The 17,044-nt window shown below is 41.3% G+C and overlaps 1 protein-coding gene across 8 annotated transcripts in view; it reads left to right on the forward strand.

Annotated features, from left to right (window-relative positions):
* Positions 1 to 17,044, forward strand: part of GAB1 (GRB2 associated binding protein 1) — a 110,161-nt gene that overhangs the window by 24,093 nt on the left and 69,024 nt on the right. Inside the window, exon 1 of one of the 8 annotated variants that reach the window (XM_036233521.1) lies at positions 1,158 to 16,822. The exons of 6 other annotated variants lie outside the window; for them this stretch is intronic. The gene's annotated coding sequence lies outside the window, so the exon portion shown is untranslated. Of the gene's footprint in view, positions 1 to 1,157; positions 16,823 to 17,044 lie in introns of those variants that run through there. One more of the 8 variants, XM_016123300.2, reaches the window with a different exon arrangement.

The raw sequence follows: 17,044 nt of genomic DNA on the forward strand, positions 1-17,044 counted from the left end.
TTTTTACAAATCAGAGAGCCTAATGTCACCTTAAAGCATCCTTGTCGTTAAACTTCAGAAAGAACGAGTGTTTGAAATTTAGCCATTTACAGTTTAAGTCCTCCCTCTTTAGAGTACACAGACATACGAGTAAAAGTGTAAGTATTCCTGAATGGATTACAGAAAACGATGGGGAAATTGGAGAATATTGAAATCGATTTTAATGTCTGCAAGGTTTTATGTCCAGAGCAGCCCGTCTCGGATGGGCCCTGAGCAGATCGGCCTTCGGATACAGGTGCAACCTTGTCTTGTCCATTCTTGATCCCAGCGTCATTTCGCCTCTCTTCTGGGGTGACGGGATTCCCCGTCTTTCAGTCCTTTCATGTCACTGCTGCAGCCCCAGCGGGCGCCCGTGCACTTCGCTCGGCCCACGTCCGTGCCCGTCACCTCTGTGTGCTGCACTGGTGGGTCCTGGGATCTGTGAGAGGGATGGAGGAAGTAGGGGAGACGAAGGAACAAGCTCTCCCCGCGTCTGCTTTTTAGTTGCTTGTTTCTGTTGTTCCATCTCCTGTCACCCCAATGATGAAATGAACGCAGAGAGAGGAAGAGGAGGGGGAAATCATACCTACTATTTCTAATACTCTTTTCCTTTTCTGCTCGTCAGACCTCTCTTCCCTCCTCACTCACCCTCGCCCCTGTTCTCCTTTCTAAACGTTCAATGTCTGTCTTCCCTATGAGACTGCAAGCTCTAGAAGCAGAAAAATCGTGCCGATTTTGGTCTCTGCTGGGGCCAGTATCTAGCGCAGGGCTTGATGCATAGAAGACCTCGACATAGGCTTGTTCGGCGAGTAAATGAGAAAGGGAAGGTGAGTCGGGGGAGTGAGCTGGTATTTCTCTCTGTCGTTCTTGCCGGCTTTACCCTGGTCTGATTTCTTACTCATCCTTTCCTCCTTCCCCTCGTGTCCTCCCCCCACCACTTGCCCCATGCCCCCCTACCCCAGCCCAGTCTCTAAACTTGAAGGAGCCTGCCTCCCAGGCAGCAGCAAATAATCGATCACCAGGATGGGGAGCACAGCATAGGGAATGCAGTTAGTATTAATATGATGGCTAGGTGGAGGGCCAAGGGAGGGAGGGAGCAATTGAGGGGGATTGTTTTATGAACTATATAGATGTCTAACCAATGTACTGTATACTTGAAACGAATTTAAATAAATAAATTTTAAAAAAAGAAGACGTTGTTTCCCACAATGGGATGCTGGACACATTGTCCCATGGTGCAGTTTTCTGCATGGTGGTTAGTCCATTGGAACTAAGTATTAAGGAAGTTTTTGTGGGCTAGCCAGAGAAGTGAACCATTATGGACAACATTGTTTCTGTGTGCATTCTGAGTCCAAGTGAATCCACTTAACAAACAGAATTTTGGATTACAGCCTTTCTGTTATGTTAGTTGGAGATTGCCATTGCATGATCACTCGTTTAGGCTTTTATCCATTACTAATATATAAATGAACAATAAGCCATTTATTTGTAGAAGGAACAGAGCCAAAAGTTTTTCCTTCTCAGATTATAAACTATTGCATTAAAATGAATTACATTCGTCCAGCAAACATGGTAGTTTATTTCAAATGTATTTATAGAGTACCTGGCACATGCTGAGCTTTGTATGAGGATTCACACCTCCACAAAATAGGGACTCAATCTTGGCAAGATCACAGCAGGTTTCTAGTTAAATAGGAACTGAATTCATACAGCAAACAAGGTCACTTCCAGCTCTGAAATTCAATAATTCCATAGTTCTGAATTGCTCTATTTATTCACCCATTTTCCTTGTCATATGTGGTTCTTTTATAAGATATATTTTTAGATAATAATGGAGGAAGCATGTTTACATGGGTAACAATAGCAACAACCCCACTTTTACAACTTCCAAGTAATTCTAAATTTGGTCTCTGCCTTTATTGTTAAGAGTGCAAAATCCAGGAACAAACCATTTATTCTTATTCTAGCTTTTTATTATAAAAAGAAGGAAACCAGATGCATCATGAAATTGACATAAAAATAGAATGATAGGAACTTTACTTTGAAAGTGTAAGTATTCTGCAAGGTAATACATATAGGTGTTAGATTAGCAAATATATTTTTTTTTTCTGTATGCTTTCTTGTAATTTTCCAACTTTTTACAGCAAGTACATGTTACTGCCCTTCCGCCATGCCACACAAAGACACTCATGCACATGTACAATGTTTCCTCACATAAGTAAAAACATGTCAGGGAGGTATGCTTCTTTCTCCAAATCATTTACCCATGTGTCCTAATAAATACTTGATGAACAGAGAGAGTCTAGTTTCTGGGAGCTGGAATGTGGGAAATCTGCATATTTGTATAAGAAAATTCTGCAGACACTTAGGAAATATCCTTAGAACTCCCTGAAATAAAAAGTAAGCCTTTTTTGAACTTTCTGACTTGTGACTTGGGTTGCGGGGAAATAGACTTATTCTGGACTGAAACTTGGAAAAGTTACCTGGTAGTTAATTTCAAATCTGTTTTGAACGTAAATTTCTTTGTTGGTGGATCTCATATTTTTTCATTAAAGTCTACAATTCAACCATTTCTGGCAAGTGAATTAATGACCATTTCCTCCTAGGACTTGGAGAGAAACAGGAACTTTATCTAGCTTCTTAAATTCCATTTTGTGATCGGGGTAACAAGATAATCCTTGAATTGGTACTTAAATATGAATCTGTAAATACATTTTAGAGTGTTATCTTTTTTCTTTACAATACACTGCGTATTTTATTGTCTCTTTGGTTTCTTATTCATCATTCCAGCCGTTTCTTTTAATGTAAAAATCAATCTTTAGTGGGAATCTGCTCCCCATAATTATGGGAAATTGAAAACCCACATTTGAGGAGTAGTTCAGCTGTAGTGAAAGAACAATTCATAAATTATTCAGTAATTTGCTTCTGTGAGACTGGAAGTATTCTTTGCTGTTCTGTTTAATACAGAATAACTCACGAAGGCACACATCACAGCATTTCTGACAAAAAGCTCATGATCTAGGGTTGGCAAGAATCTTGAATTATTAAAACTAACTGGACTCATTTTAACTTGGTTTAATCAATACTTATTATTGTTTCACCATTATAGAAATTGAAGGTAGAGGCCCTTGCACAAATTTATTGGAAGATTGTCTTTTAACTAAAGTTTCCATTTTAGGAGAAAACCACACTATTGCAAAGTAATAAGTCAAATTTAAAAGGAGGGAAATGCTTTTCTTGATAACTGGCATGTCATAGATACACAATAAATGCTAATTTTTGTATGACAAAGAATGTAAATATTTAGATTTAGAAGCTAAGGCTGCCTCACATTTCACAGTTCTGCACATTTTCCTCCTATTTGTGCCTTAAGTATGTGCACGTGGTGCAGAATCGGTCAGCTTTTTATTTTATGTACAGTCGTATTACCTTTTCCGCTTTCATTTGCTTTTACTCTTAAAATGAACATTTAAGCTGTATTTTTGCTTGTGATGAGCCAAATCTTACTTATACTTGAGTTTTTTTCCTAAGTTAATTGAGTATGGTAAAACACAAACTCAGAAATTTATGGTAAACACCACCCAGAAAAGGACGCTGTTAGCTTTCTACGGTCTTTAACGCTTTCTTAGAAGAAGACAAAATGAATTAAATACTAATATTTGGCTTTGTATAATTCAGAATAAATGAATTACCAGCACAAAAACAAAAACCGACATCTGAAAATGTGTGGTTATTTTTAACATGGACTTAGAAAACATATACAATGGAATGCAGCAAGTTTCAAAAAAAAATGCCACTTGATGCCATATAAAGGACACTAACTATTCTCTTAACTAATCATCTTACTTCGTGTTCAGATATTGAACTTTATATAACTCGTGTGCCTATTTATCATTTATTTTTATACCCGAAGTGAACCTGATTGGGGGTGTTAGGAAGACAGCAGATTAATTTCTTCCAGGAAAGCTCTAAGACAGTCTTGTTAAAAAGGTTTTCAACCTGCTATTATGTCCTGTGTTCTGTACATACATGGTATTCTCTGTGCATTGTTAATACGTGTGTCTAAGTGAAGAATATGTATAGGACACTGGCATACGTATTCAAATTCTACATACACATAAATATTAAGATGTATTAATTTCATTTTTCGTAATAGCTTTTTTGAGATACAAATCACGTACTATAAAGTTCACCCTTTCTGTGCAGTTGAATGGTTTTTAGTGTATTTATAGAGCCATACGTTCATCACCACTCTCTAACTTCAGAATATTTTTATCACGTCAAAAGAGGAACCCCACGTGCATTAGCAGTCACTCCCCATTTTCCCCCAGCACACCCTCCACTAGGCTTAAGCAATCACTAATCTCCTTTCTGTCTATATGGATTTGCCTCCGGATATTTCATATAATGGAATGTATAATATGTGGCCTTTTGTACCTGACTTCTTTCCTTTGGCATAACGTTTTCGAAGTTCATCCACGTTGTGGCATATATCAAAACTTCAGTCCTCGTTATTGCCAAATAATACTACTTGGTATGGATATGTCACAATTTGTTTTGATCCAAAATGGATTAAACTTATTTTTGAATTGAAAATGTTATGATCTTCAAGGCCCTCTGTAATTTTCCCAGGTTTCTTTCTCTTACCCCTGTTGGTCCACATCCTATGACTTTCATGGTTGGGTCTTCACTATGTCCTTGTCTGTGAACTCTCTCAAATGCAACTTGCCTTCTGAATTTTTTTCCCTTGATCCCTTGAGTAATAAGTCATGTCTCTTTCTTCGAATTCTCAGTTTGTCTTTACCACAGTTTCATCATGTGCTTTGGTTATTTATACGCTTGTCTCTCATATCAGATTTGAATACATGAGACTGGGACATTTCTGTTTCTATCAGAATTAGCCTTGCAAATAGCCAAAAATGAATCGTTTTTAAAGTTATGAGTGAAATCATTGGCAGTCACCTGGATGTCATAAGACTAAGAGTGACATTGTTATCTGGTTGAGATGCCAAACAACTGAGGAATTAAGAAAGATAACTACATTTCAAACAAACAAACAAAAAACCTGTCTTCTCATTTTTAAAACAGTGATCTAGTGTCTGGCACATAGTTGCAACTCAATAAATGTCTGTTGACCTGGACCCAGTGTCCAGTAGCAGGATTGTGGAAATTTTCAAGGTTTCTAGAAAGGAAATTCTATAATATTTATTTATAAATATACTTAGAAGTCCCAAGTTTAAAGAGAAAGAGAGCAAGAAAGTAAGAGCATGTGCTGGTCGAATGAGAACAGTGTTTGGAGCATGTAGGAGGGCCCCAGGCCCGTTGCTTTTTACTCTTATATGGAATGTGGCATACTTGGGTATATCAGTAAATGTGTGCTTTTTTCTTTTCCCTTCCAGAGGAATAAGTTCCAGTTATCACTGAAGCCTCGATAAAACAGACCGTAATGAGTTCTGTCAGTGTAAGGGCTCGAGGGTACACCTCATCTTTTTTGAAGTCACATTTGGAACAGCTCTAAGTCAGAGGTGGAATTTCAAATTCAGATGGGGGGTTCTTTAAGTTCTGATGGCGGGCCATTCACAATGCTTTGCTCTTGGGTGTAGCGTGTACTCTGATTCTGGGCTAGTGTTTTCAGCCACATCTGGCAGGGCTTTGAGAAAGAAGGATGTTATTGGTAAGTCCTATTTTTTGAAGAAAAAAGAGTGAACAAGGGTTTTGCTAGAATGGCAAAGAATTTCTGACATTCTAATGTTAATTACTTTAAGTGGTCAAAGATCAGAAGAAAGGGCAGGACAGGACAGGACAGCAGCCCAGTGTTGGAAGAACTAAGCACCAGACTCTTGGGGTTCTCTTAGGTTCTGTTTTTCTCAAAACAGTTGCCCCTAAACAGGACTGTGCTTTTCTTAGAGTAGATGATGCTACTCTCTCATTTTGTGATTGTCTAAAACGTAGATACTTAAAACAGTTTGAAAACCTGTTGCAGTAGGAATTATAAAAGTTCGATGGCTTTCATTTTTATCCTCTTCATTCTCACCTAAGTTATTACAGGTATACCAAATTTCTATGTGCGTGTATCTATACAATTCAAAATATTTTAATTATAATACATAAATAGTTCTTGGTGGTAGATTCTTATGGAAGTTTTTCTTCATGTTTTATACAGTTCTCAAGATTTTTTTCCTCTTTATGTAGTAATTTATAAAGTTGTCTTTATTTTCCTTTGTCTAAATTCATCTGGTTGTTTGTGTACTTTTCACACCTAATTTTTCGTTTGCTCAATGCTTGCCATGCCACTCGGCCATATAAAGAAATACCGACCCTTACCACACATTTTCATTTATTTTCTGTCATTCTGCTGGCAATGAGAAAAGACAGTATTTGATACGTTCTTTATAAGGTAAAAATCAATGGAGGGTGAAAAATATGCTCTTGCTCTAGTAATTTCCACAAAAGAGCAGCCTCAATAATAAAAGATGAAATAGAGAAGTTTGGTGGTGGGTGTTCGCTCTTTCACAAACTCATCTGGAGAAAGGAACGTATTATAGATGCGATTTCCTGATAACTGCCGTTGGTGTCCAAAATCTGATATTGTTGCACGATAATCTGACATTGCTTCCTGTTTCTGAAGGAATGACTGGATGCGAAGCCAAGTTGCTTGCTAAACTGGGAAACTGCTCTTAACGGAAAGCACAGGAAGTCAAGCTGCCGAAGCCGTTGCGCCGAGACGCAAGACTCACTGTGCACTGGTCGGCCGCGTGTCTTCCCCCGGCGTGGCTGGTTCTGAAAACTGGCTTTAAATAAGCGAAAGGCCTGGGGTTATCACAGTCGCACTATAACTAACGAAGAAGCATTACGCAGTGGGCTGAGTATAAAGGAGACGCGTCCGACGGAACCGCGCAGCAGGTGCAGCAGGTGCAGCAGACTCTCCCAGACCTGGCGCTCCCTCCGCGTGTGCTTCTGGGCACGTGCACAGGAGCCGAGGACTTCCCGCTTAGGTGGCGCCTTGGTCAGGGGCCTGGTGGGAAGCGAGTGGCAGCCCTCGAGTTGGATAATTTAGGGAAGATTTCACTCAAAAGACTACTTACCAACACATAAGAGTGTAGCGGGCATAAGAGGGCAGGTAAGAAGCGGGCAATGGCTGGTACCTCCACCTGGAGAGGAAAGAGGAGGGGGCGCTAGGAAATGCCAGGAGAGATGGCTGAGTGGAAACGGCTGCCTTGCAGAGCTGAGGTCTCCAGTCAAGGGACGTGGCCATCTACTGAGAACACAAATAGATGCAGCCGGGGACTCAGTGCCCTGACCTCAGGCTCATCTCCGATATCCCCATGGCCAACCCCAATCAAAAGCCAAAGAACGAGAGTTTGATGCAGTCCTTAGCAGTTCAGCCTCCCCAAGCTCAGAGTGGGATAGAACTAAGTGGGCGCTGGACCTGGAGGGTAGGTGGAAACTGTCCAGTACAGGTGGATGTTGTAAAAGCGATCGGGTTGGGACATCTCCATCATCCCTTTTGATATTATGGAACTTGTTTCCGTGAAGAATCATCGAGCCTCAGAAGTAGTTGCGGTCACCCAGTTCAAGCATCCAGAAAATGCAGACTTCTTATTTATCCAGCGTCCAATTTAATATTTTCAGTTACAGAGAATACAATCGTACTTCGGGAAGCAGTTGGTTCAGTTGTCGATCAGCTCTCACCATCGGGAAGATTTCTCTTGTATTGAAATCTGCGTTCCTGTAACTCGTAGCGGCTGCCAGTTCTTCCTTTTGTTGCTACACAGAACAAGGCTACTGTCTCGCCCTTTATCTTTTATCTCCATTATAGCCTTTTTGTTGTGGTTTAATGGTCATCTATTTATTTAACACATATTTATGGAATGTCTGCTATGGACCAGGATGTGTTCTAGATGCTGGACATTCAGCAGTGAACAAGGCAACACTCCTGCATTCATGAAGCTTCTCTTCTAGTGGGTAGAGACAGACATTGAGAAAACAAATATAGAATGTGATGTCCAGGGCCGATAACTGCCGAGACTATCAGCCGTTAACCATCTTCATAAGAGAAAACTGTGGTTTAAGTTGAGCCTAAACTCACTGAGTCATCTGTCACGCAGTTGCCAAGAAGCCTGATTCCGTGTAGACAGAATGCCCAGCGCCGGAGAGGCCGCGCTCCTTCTGCTCTCCTTTCTCCAGCTGGACCTGGAGCGTTCGCATGTATGTGCTAAAGTGACATTGACAGATGGGAACTTGTTCAGAGGACGTCCTCGTTGTAGCCTTTTGAACAGTTGAAGAAAGCCATCAGTTCCCTACAGAGCGTTCGTTCTTTAGGCCGGACCTTACCAGTTTTGTCAAGTTTCTCCTGTGTGATTTCTATGGGCTTAATCATCCTGGTCTTTCTTAGATAACTAATTTCCTCTTAAAAATGCTGCTCCTAGAATTTAACTTAGTTCTCTAGATGTGGTTTCAACTTGGGTAATGCCTAGCGGACTGTTTCTTCTCTTGATCTGGTTCCTTAATTTTAGTTATGCAGCTGAGGATTGAATTTCTTTTTCTTTCTTTTTTTTTTTTTTTGAACAGCTGTGTTATTTCTGACTCTTAGAGTACTGTTAAGCCAGGTGCCCAGCATTTCAGTTTGTACCATTTATGTTTATACTTAAACGCAGGACCAAATATCTATTAAAATGTCATCTCGTTGCTTGTTTACATTAAGATTCTTTTCAATGTCGTTTTTCATCTAACTTTGTGTCACCTATAGAATTAATGAGCGTAGTCTCAAACTTTATGTGATTAACATAATTAATTGTTTAATTAAAATAGAATAGTGACACCAGACCTTTCCTTCAGGTTACAGCCACTCAATAATTAATACTCTTATAGGATGGCATTTCAAAAACTGGGACCACTTAACCATGCCCCCCATCTCACTTGTCTTCATTTATCCAGATGTTTTTGAGAAATGAAGATCGATTCTGTCCGTAGCATTTCTCTATGATACCAGGCTTATCAAAATACCGTGTTAGGGTGATTAACATGACATAGGAAGTACAATAAGCCATTGCTGCCCCCTCCTACCCCCATGTCTTTCATGTATGGATTTGAAAACCCAGCACAGAATTTTGTTTGAATTGATACAAGCTCACCTATCTCTGGTTTACCCTTTTTGTGGACCCTTTGCTTCTTTTCTGGAACCTTTACCTTCATGTATAGAGAGCGTACCTCTTGGTTCTTGAACATGAGATGAGGCTAAAATTTAAAAATAGCCTTCGTTCCCTCTTAAGAATGGGCCACAGTTTCCAGTTTTATGTCTCTCTGCGGATCAAACCTGGAACACTGAGGCAAAATAGGAATCGAATAACCTGGCCTTCTGACTTTGGTCAAGGTCGTGTTATCTTCCCCAGGGTTTTTATCTAGTTCTCATAAGTGGGGGAAGGGCTGTGTTGCCACAGTTGCTGCTCCTGCTGGCCGTACCCGAGGTCTTGTGGGCTCTCCGAGGGCTCTGCCGCCCCCAACGCTCCTGCAGGCAGCGAACTCCTGCCCTCGGCCTTCGTTTGTGCCCAGAGGATTAGTACAAAGTACTAGTTTTGGGTTCGCTTTTTCATTTGAGTGCTGCCTGAAAAACGACAGTGTTTTCTTTAGAGACCTCTTTACTTATGAGTTAGAAAAAAGATGGTATTGACCTCGTCCTTCCTGGGAATATTTTTGTTTTCTGAAGAGCTTGGTATTCTGTTTTCTAGGACTCTCTAGATAGATTGAACAGAGCATCTTGGCTCCGCTCAAATGCCCACAAAGCCATACACCTTGCTGGTAGTGTAACTTGAAAAGAGAGTGTTACTGAGCTCTCTGTCTCTTGTCTCATTCAGGTTTGTCCATGGAGCAGAATGACTTTTAACTGAGGATTTGCGTTGGCTGCAGGTTTCAGAAACGTGCTTGTGTTGGTTGGAGGAGCCGTGTATTAGCTAAACTTAAAGACTAGAGCCGTTTAACAGTTTCCCTTGCTTTTCGCGTGCCGTGGAGAAAAGACTGCGCCCCATCTGGTGCACACAACTGTGGGAATCTCATGCTTTAGAATCATAAACAGTATGCGCAGGCTTTCCAGATTTGGCGTTTGCTCAGGTTTGTTCTGTGTTGATTTTTATACCGAGTATCAAATTTCTTTCCCTTTGACTATAGCTGATTTTTACTTGACTAAAAAAGCAGGAGTCATACTTATGTCTCGTACCTGTAGCTGTTCCACGGTTTGCATGGGCACCATTTCTCACCTGGCATTGTTTCAGAAGTGCTGCCGTAGCAGTCATGGCTTTGGCGAACATTTGTCCTGGTTTATACTGTCGTTCTGGTGTAACTCTCGAAAGTGTCTTGATTCAGAAGAAAAATTGGATGCATCCCAGAATATCCTAGAAAGCAAATGGTACCCACTGTGCAATCATTGCTCTGACCCCTAGGCCCCTGTTACTCACCTTTCCCTACAAAAAAAGAATCCAGAATGACTTGCAGGACCAGAAAATCCAATAATCCATGGAATACTGTTAGTCTTGGAGGGATGTTTCATTACCTACTTAAGGATGGAGATGATATTCATGGCTGAGGAGCAACTCTCATCACTTTGGAAGATCGAAAACGTTTTCCTCATGTAACTGAACTTTTCTAGCAGAATTGATCTATGTAGAAATTGCCGGCGAAGGCTATTTAGTAATACCTACTGATTCAGTGATGTTCCGATACCTAATGGGTCTTTTCGAGAACTTGCGGACTTTTGCAAGCTGCATTGCATCCTGCTCTGTCCAAGAACTGACCATTTCGTTGATTTTTCTTTCTCCTTCCCCAGATGGTAGCATCTTGAAGGCAAGGACCATCCATGGCTTATTCATCTTGTGTCCCGGCATTGATCATTCAGGAGGTGGGGATGCGAGAAAGAGAAAGGGGAAGAAAGGGAGCTGTGAATAAGCCCCGTTGGCTTCTACTTCCCTCCTAGGCGTTGAAGCCTGTGAGCTGTCTGTCTAGGAAAATGAAAGGTGGTAGATATTTTAGAGAGTGGGCTCCGTAACTTCCTGAATATGACAAATCGTTTGGTTTTCCGAGCTTGTTACTCCACAGCAGGACTTCTCAACCGCAGCACTGACAGTGCTGGTCTGGACCATCCTTTTCGTAGGGCTCCCTGTCCATCGCAGGGCGTCCTTGGTTCCCACCCACTGGACGCCGTAGCACATTCTACCCCCAGCTGCGACGGCCCAAAATGTCTTGAGACATTGCCAAATGTTTGAGGGGCAAAATAGTATCCTCCCCTTCCTAGGAGCCACTGCTCTACAGGAGGAGTTCATGTTCGGGGTAAGTGCAGACCAGAGAAAAACCAGCAAATAATAGAAATTTGGAATTGGAAGGGAAGTTAGAAATCATCATGCATGTGTTCCTCTTGCTGCTTCTCGCCCCTCCTCCTCCAACACACACCACCGAAGAAACTGTGACCCAGGGGAGTTAGTGGATTAAAAAAAAAAAAAAATACAAGTATTTGAAGTAACATTGGTTTTGGAGTATAGGCTTCTTTAAGTTTGTTTACAGATTGTGAAGTGTGTCTACATTCAAGCAACTCAAAATAAGAAAACAGGGTTATGGAAATAGATAAGGAGGGGCTAAGAAGTTCTATCACAGGAAAACTAAAGGCTAGCACCATTAAAAAAAAAGAATTTAACGTGTATTGACCAATTTTCAGATTAAAAAGAAGAGAGCAAAGTCACTAACACGTAGCTGGATTTCTGGCAGAGCCCTGTCTAGATGTATAGGCTTCATATTAATGGACCGTTTTAAAACATATCTAAAAAGAAACAGAAGAGTACTTAAAATTTTAAAAAAAAAATTGCCTTTTTCAAAGCATGACGTGATTTTTATACCTAAGTAATCGAAAGAATGGCCTACCTGATGAGATATCTCTGCTGTAAGGTTATGTTTTGTAAGGAAATTTTGTATGTTACTGAGAATTCTCACAGAAAGGTAAGAACACCAAATTAAATATTAGCTGCTTGTGGTTATTTTAAAACTCATCTCAATAACAAAGAGAATTTGGTTCTCACACTTTGTACCTTTTGATTACAAACAGTTTTAAACAGGTTTATATTGTATTTCATCAAAAATTACAGAGGATCGGCAGACTGAGACGCTTGGAGATTGAAATTAGGCAATTCAGAGCTTCTCATGCATGTTAGCTGCCTTTTGTTTTGATCTCTGTTATTCTTAGTCTGTCTTTTTCAAACTTCTGCTGGAAGGACTGTCCTGAGTGAGGGCACAGGAGAAAATGGCAGGATACTAAGCCACTGGGTCCACACAATACCTGCTATTTGAGGCAGGGTAAAATCCGCCGGGCAGATTTTTGTCAGAACTTTTCGTTGAGAGTATCATATTGAAATTCAGTCTGATTGTTATTTTCTGTTGTGCTTGTTTGGTTTGGTTTAAGCATAATACAGTCACGTCTGAACTGACACAACAGGACTGTTCCTGAAAAATTGTGGCTAAATCCAATTTTTGATAAATCAAAAAGCACCAGGAGAACTTCATTGGCTTTATCCTAATGTTTTGGTCACCTGTGTCCTTTAATAGCCACAGCGATCAGAGTCACTCTCTGACTTAGCTCTTTATATCAGCTGGAATTTTTTTTTTTTTTTGTCTTCTTAAACCTGGCATTTCGATCCTTAATGAAAAAGAATTTTAGCCACAATTTGTTGGAAATTCATAACCGAAAACCTCCCGTTCTGCTTTTAGCATTTGAAATCCGTCGGCCAGGAGACACTTTTCTCAGATCTTTTGGAGGACCTCAAAAAGTTGATTATTCCAGCGAGACATCCTTTCTGCACTTTTTGAATCATTACAATATTATGCTGATTTATCTAAAAAGTGGATTCTGACTTGAATAACTACGGAGTGCTGGCAGACATGAGCATGTCATATGTCTTGGCACAGTTTGGGGGCAGAAGGGGACTTTCCCACTTCTTTATGTAATCCACAATCGCAATACGTGGGAGTTTTATGAAATTTATTGTTATACTGAAATGCTTAGCTTTTCATACTGTCCTTGCAGCTCCGTGAAAACAGGCTCTTTGTGTGTCTGTGTATATTTAAATGAATATATTTGAGAAAGAAAAGTGAAATCCAAGAAATTCCTTAAGGTCGCAGTGGTGATTATTTTTAGGCCATGTTTATGTGTTCCAAAAGCTCTCTTAAGTCAGTTGATTGGAACTTGGAACAGAGCTTTCCATAGAAACAATAGTGTATAGCATATGCGACAGTGAAGTTTCTAGGCTAGCCCTCAAAACTTATTTAACCCATTATATGCCAACGTGCTTTGCAGTACAGGGGGCAGTGCTGTGTAGCTTATCAAAACACGAATGATATTCAACCCATAATTGGTTTCAGTGCGAGGTAATAAATAAAATTGAAAAAATTTAAAGAATGAATGAAGTATAATCTTTGTCTTCAAAGGTGGGTTTGGAGGGAAAGTAAGTAGTTTTAGAGACTGGGTGGTGGGTTAGAAGAGCCCCAGATGGACCCAAAGATGGACACCTGAGCAGTTAAAGGTCTCGGACGATTGCATCGACCTCTCGGGCCTCAGTTTCTTCAGATGTCATGAAGTCGTCGTGAGCATCAGAGCAGAAAGTGCCCATGAATTTGTCATCTACACATTTCTATGCAAATGAACAATATAAGTTCTGGTTCTCTCCTTGATAATGAAAATCCTATGACCTGGCCTTTCTTTTCCTTGATACACCTGTATTAGTAACAAAACTCTTTATGCTTAACAATTAATAAGGTCTCGCTCAGCTCGCAGACACAATAAATGCATGTTTTTTTGACTTCATAGGAAGACAGTAATGCTTGCTTGTTTAATGTTATTGAGACGGTTGGAATTTCCAAAGTGATCTCTCTTTAACTCATGCTCTCATTTTTCTAGTCTCCAAATCTCTCCTGTTCTTTCCTTGTCTGAGTATTTCTTTCTTCAGCACCTTCTCAAGGTTTAGGTTACACGCTCCCACTGGCCTCCCAGTGGCCCTGGCCTCTCTCTGACCTGTGCCTCTGGCCTCAGACCAGCTCCACACTTGGCAGATCGTGCAGCTCTGACTAGGGGCTCCCTTCTTCTCAAGGTCTCACCGGACACCACACAGAGGCAGTTTGTCTGGGGGGGGACCACAGCCTTGCAACAGTATGTTTGATGAGACAGGCCTAGCTTTGGGCTGTGATCCAGGAGTGAAAAATTTCCCAAACGCAAGGAGATTTTCTGGTAGACGTAACGTTAGGAAAGGAAACGAGGCCATCACAGAGAAAAGCTTTCCTATCCCTGCTTCGTTCATATAAGGACTAAACAGAATAATAACATTTACTGTTGGGAGGGGCCTTAGAGATCCTGAAGTGAAGCGTATTCATTTTGGAGCAGGGGGAGGAATCTTAACCTGGGCAGGTTAACTGGTTTGCAGGTGTCTTGTGCCTTCCAGTCCTGAGTCCTTAAGATACTGCATCTGGGCGTCTCCACCCGCTCTTTCTCTGTGTGAGACTGGCACCGATATTGCACGGCCGTGTGTCGCAGTCCTAGGATCTGCCTGATGAACTGCAAAGACCAGAGATGAGGTAGGCGGTAGCCTGCCACGCCACCTCTGACTTCTCCCTCCCACCCCAGGGAGAGCTAGTAATATTATTTAAGCAAGACAATTTGGAGGCGCTGTAGGAATAAGCGATATGACACAGTTCCCGCTCTTCTAGAACTTAGCGTGCTGTGTTTTCACACATTGTTAGAGGGAGCTAATTCCGAACCACGAAGCACCCACTCGGCTGGGTGCACTGGGTTCTAGTTTTGTTTCTTCTGCATTTAGTTCTTGGGCCTTAGTTTTCTTACTCATAAAATGAGGACATTGGATTCCGAAGCCCTGCCTCTGGATATGTTGTGAGTCACAGTCTCATGATACTTTTTAATTTTAATCATCAGGCTTTTTGATCCCTTTTATTCTTTTTATCTCGAGAAATTCTTCACCGAGATGTAGACGCGGTTTCATGTATTTGTTGATGTGATAGGCAACTTAGCAATTTATTGAACCACAGGCTAGAAAGAAGAGTCTGGAAATATGTAATGGCCCATTTCTTCAATTTTAAGGCAGAACTAGACCCCAAAGCTATGTAAGATAACTTGGATTATTCTACACCACATTAGGTTTATAAAATAGAATATAACTGCTTTGGGGATATTCAAAGACTCAGAAAGTACATTAGAGGATGATTATTATAGAAGAACTTTTGACTTTAAAAGGAATTCGATCACAGAATTCTTCCCCCCCCCCAACAAATATTTATTTATTTATTTTTCAATTATAGTTGATGCACAGAATTCTTTTCAATACTGAGTTCTTCTAGTGCATTTAAAATGCAATATGATTTGCAGAAGCTCAGTTGTTATGCATCGGAAATATCCAATTGGTTATATTTATAACTCATAGTTCTCCACAGCAGTGCTGAAGATGTGCCCGCCAAATATGGTTTCTGTTACCGAATTGGGAATTTTCTGTGGTTTGAGAGTTTGTGTTGTTGTTGTTGCAGTTGTTGTTTTATTTTTGTTTTTTTGGTTTTTTGCTGTCGTGTTGGAATTCCACTGACCTTTCTTCCCTCACTCCCCACGTTCCTTCCAATCGGTCAGACAGCATTTGTTTTTAAAACTATTAGCTCAAATATGGGAGGTCACCTCTGGCTCTTGGGTGAGTCACGCTTTCAGGGGATGAGCCTGTGACCGGGGAGATAGGGTGCTTTCGGTAAGGGCGGGAACACGGACCCTGTGCTAACAGATGTGAATCCAGATGCCGCCACTACCTCTGTCACGAGTGTTCAGCAAGGTCCTTAACACCTCAGAATCTGTTTTGCATCTGTAAAAGAACAATAACAACAACGACAACAATAATAATAATACTGCTGGTATCGCGTGGTGGATGAGACCTTCATCTTTTCTGAGGGGCTGGCATAAAGCCGGCACTCAGTGAGAGGTGGCTCTCCCTGCCTCTCCCCTCCAATCCAGGGAACAGCCACGAAACAGCAACAAAAGTGTAGCCCCGGGAGTAGCAGTGACGAAGGCCTCCCCAATGGTTGGGCAGACAGGGCTATGTGCATTAGCAGGATTCGCCGTGGGGTAGCCTGGTGTCATGGGAAAGCCGTTGGCCTGAAGAACGAGAGAGCCTGGCTTCAACTCTGCCAGCTCCGTGATCTTGGAAAAGCCATTTGTCTGTTCAGTGCCTCAGTTTCCTAGCCTGTAAACCGAGGTTGATTAATAGCACGCCCGTCACTGGGTTGTCGTCAGGTGCTCGGAACGGTCCCTGTTATGTAAGTCTCTGTGTTTAACTACAGTCTGTTGCAATGAAAACCTTGTTTTATCTTTCTCTCTCTTTTTTTTTTTTTTGGTTCGAGTTTAACGCATACTTTAAAAAGTATGGCATGGAAGGATTGTAGGCTTTATAAAGAGAACTGACATGTTCCATTGAGGAGGCTGTTGTTCCCGAACTGCGCTCGGCCAGTTCCTTTAGCAGAAGGTAGGCTTTGCTCCGAGAAGCCTGTGCCAGCCTTTCATTTCTTCCTCCCCCACCGCATGTCCACTCCGGACAGCTTTCGTTATTAATGTGGAGCAGTTGAAGTCACCGACTTGGGCGCGGGCCAGGCCCCGTTTCTGTGGGCATGTATTACTTTCCTAGACTGGTCATGAGCAGGGTGATGGAAGTCAGAGGTGCGGGGAAGCCGTCCTTTTAGGCAGCCTGCGTGAAAGGTGTGTTTGCTGTCTTCTTCGCATTGATGCTCATAGGTCAGAACCTTATTTCGTATCTTAGCGATGTTTTTGTTTTTTTTTTTCTCTCTTACCTTATAACCACGATCTCTTTGGGCTGTCCTTTTGCTTGCTCTCGGGCTAGACCGACTAATGCCATTGTTATGTGTCTTTCTCCATTGTTTCATTGTTGAAAACCTTCTCTTCAGTTAAATATTTATTGAATGCAGGTAAATTTTCTTCATAAAGTTGTATATTTCT

Source organism: Rousettus aegyptiacus, unplaced genomic scaffold, assembly GCF_014176215.1.
Source record: "Rousettus aegyptiacus isolate mRouAeg1 unplaced genomic scaffold, mRouAeg1.p scaffold_m13_p_16, whole genome shotgun sequence".
NCBI classification, from domain to species: domain Eukaryota; kingdom Metazoa; phylum Chordata; class Mammalia; order Chiroptera; family Pteropodidae; genus Rousettus; species Rousettus aegyptiacus.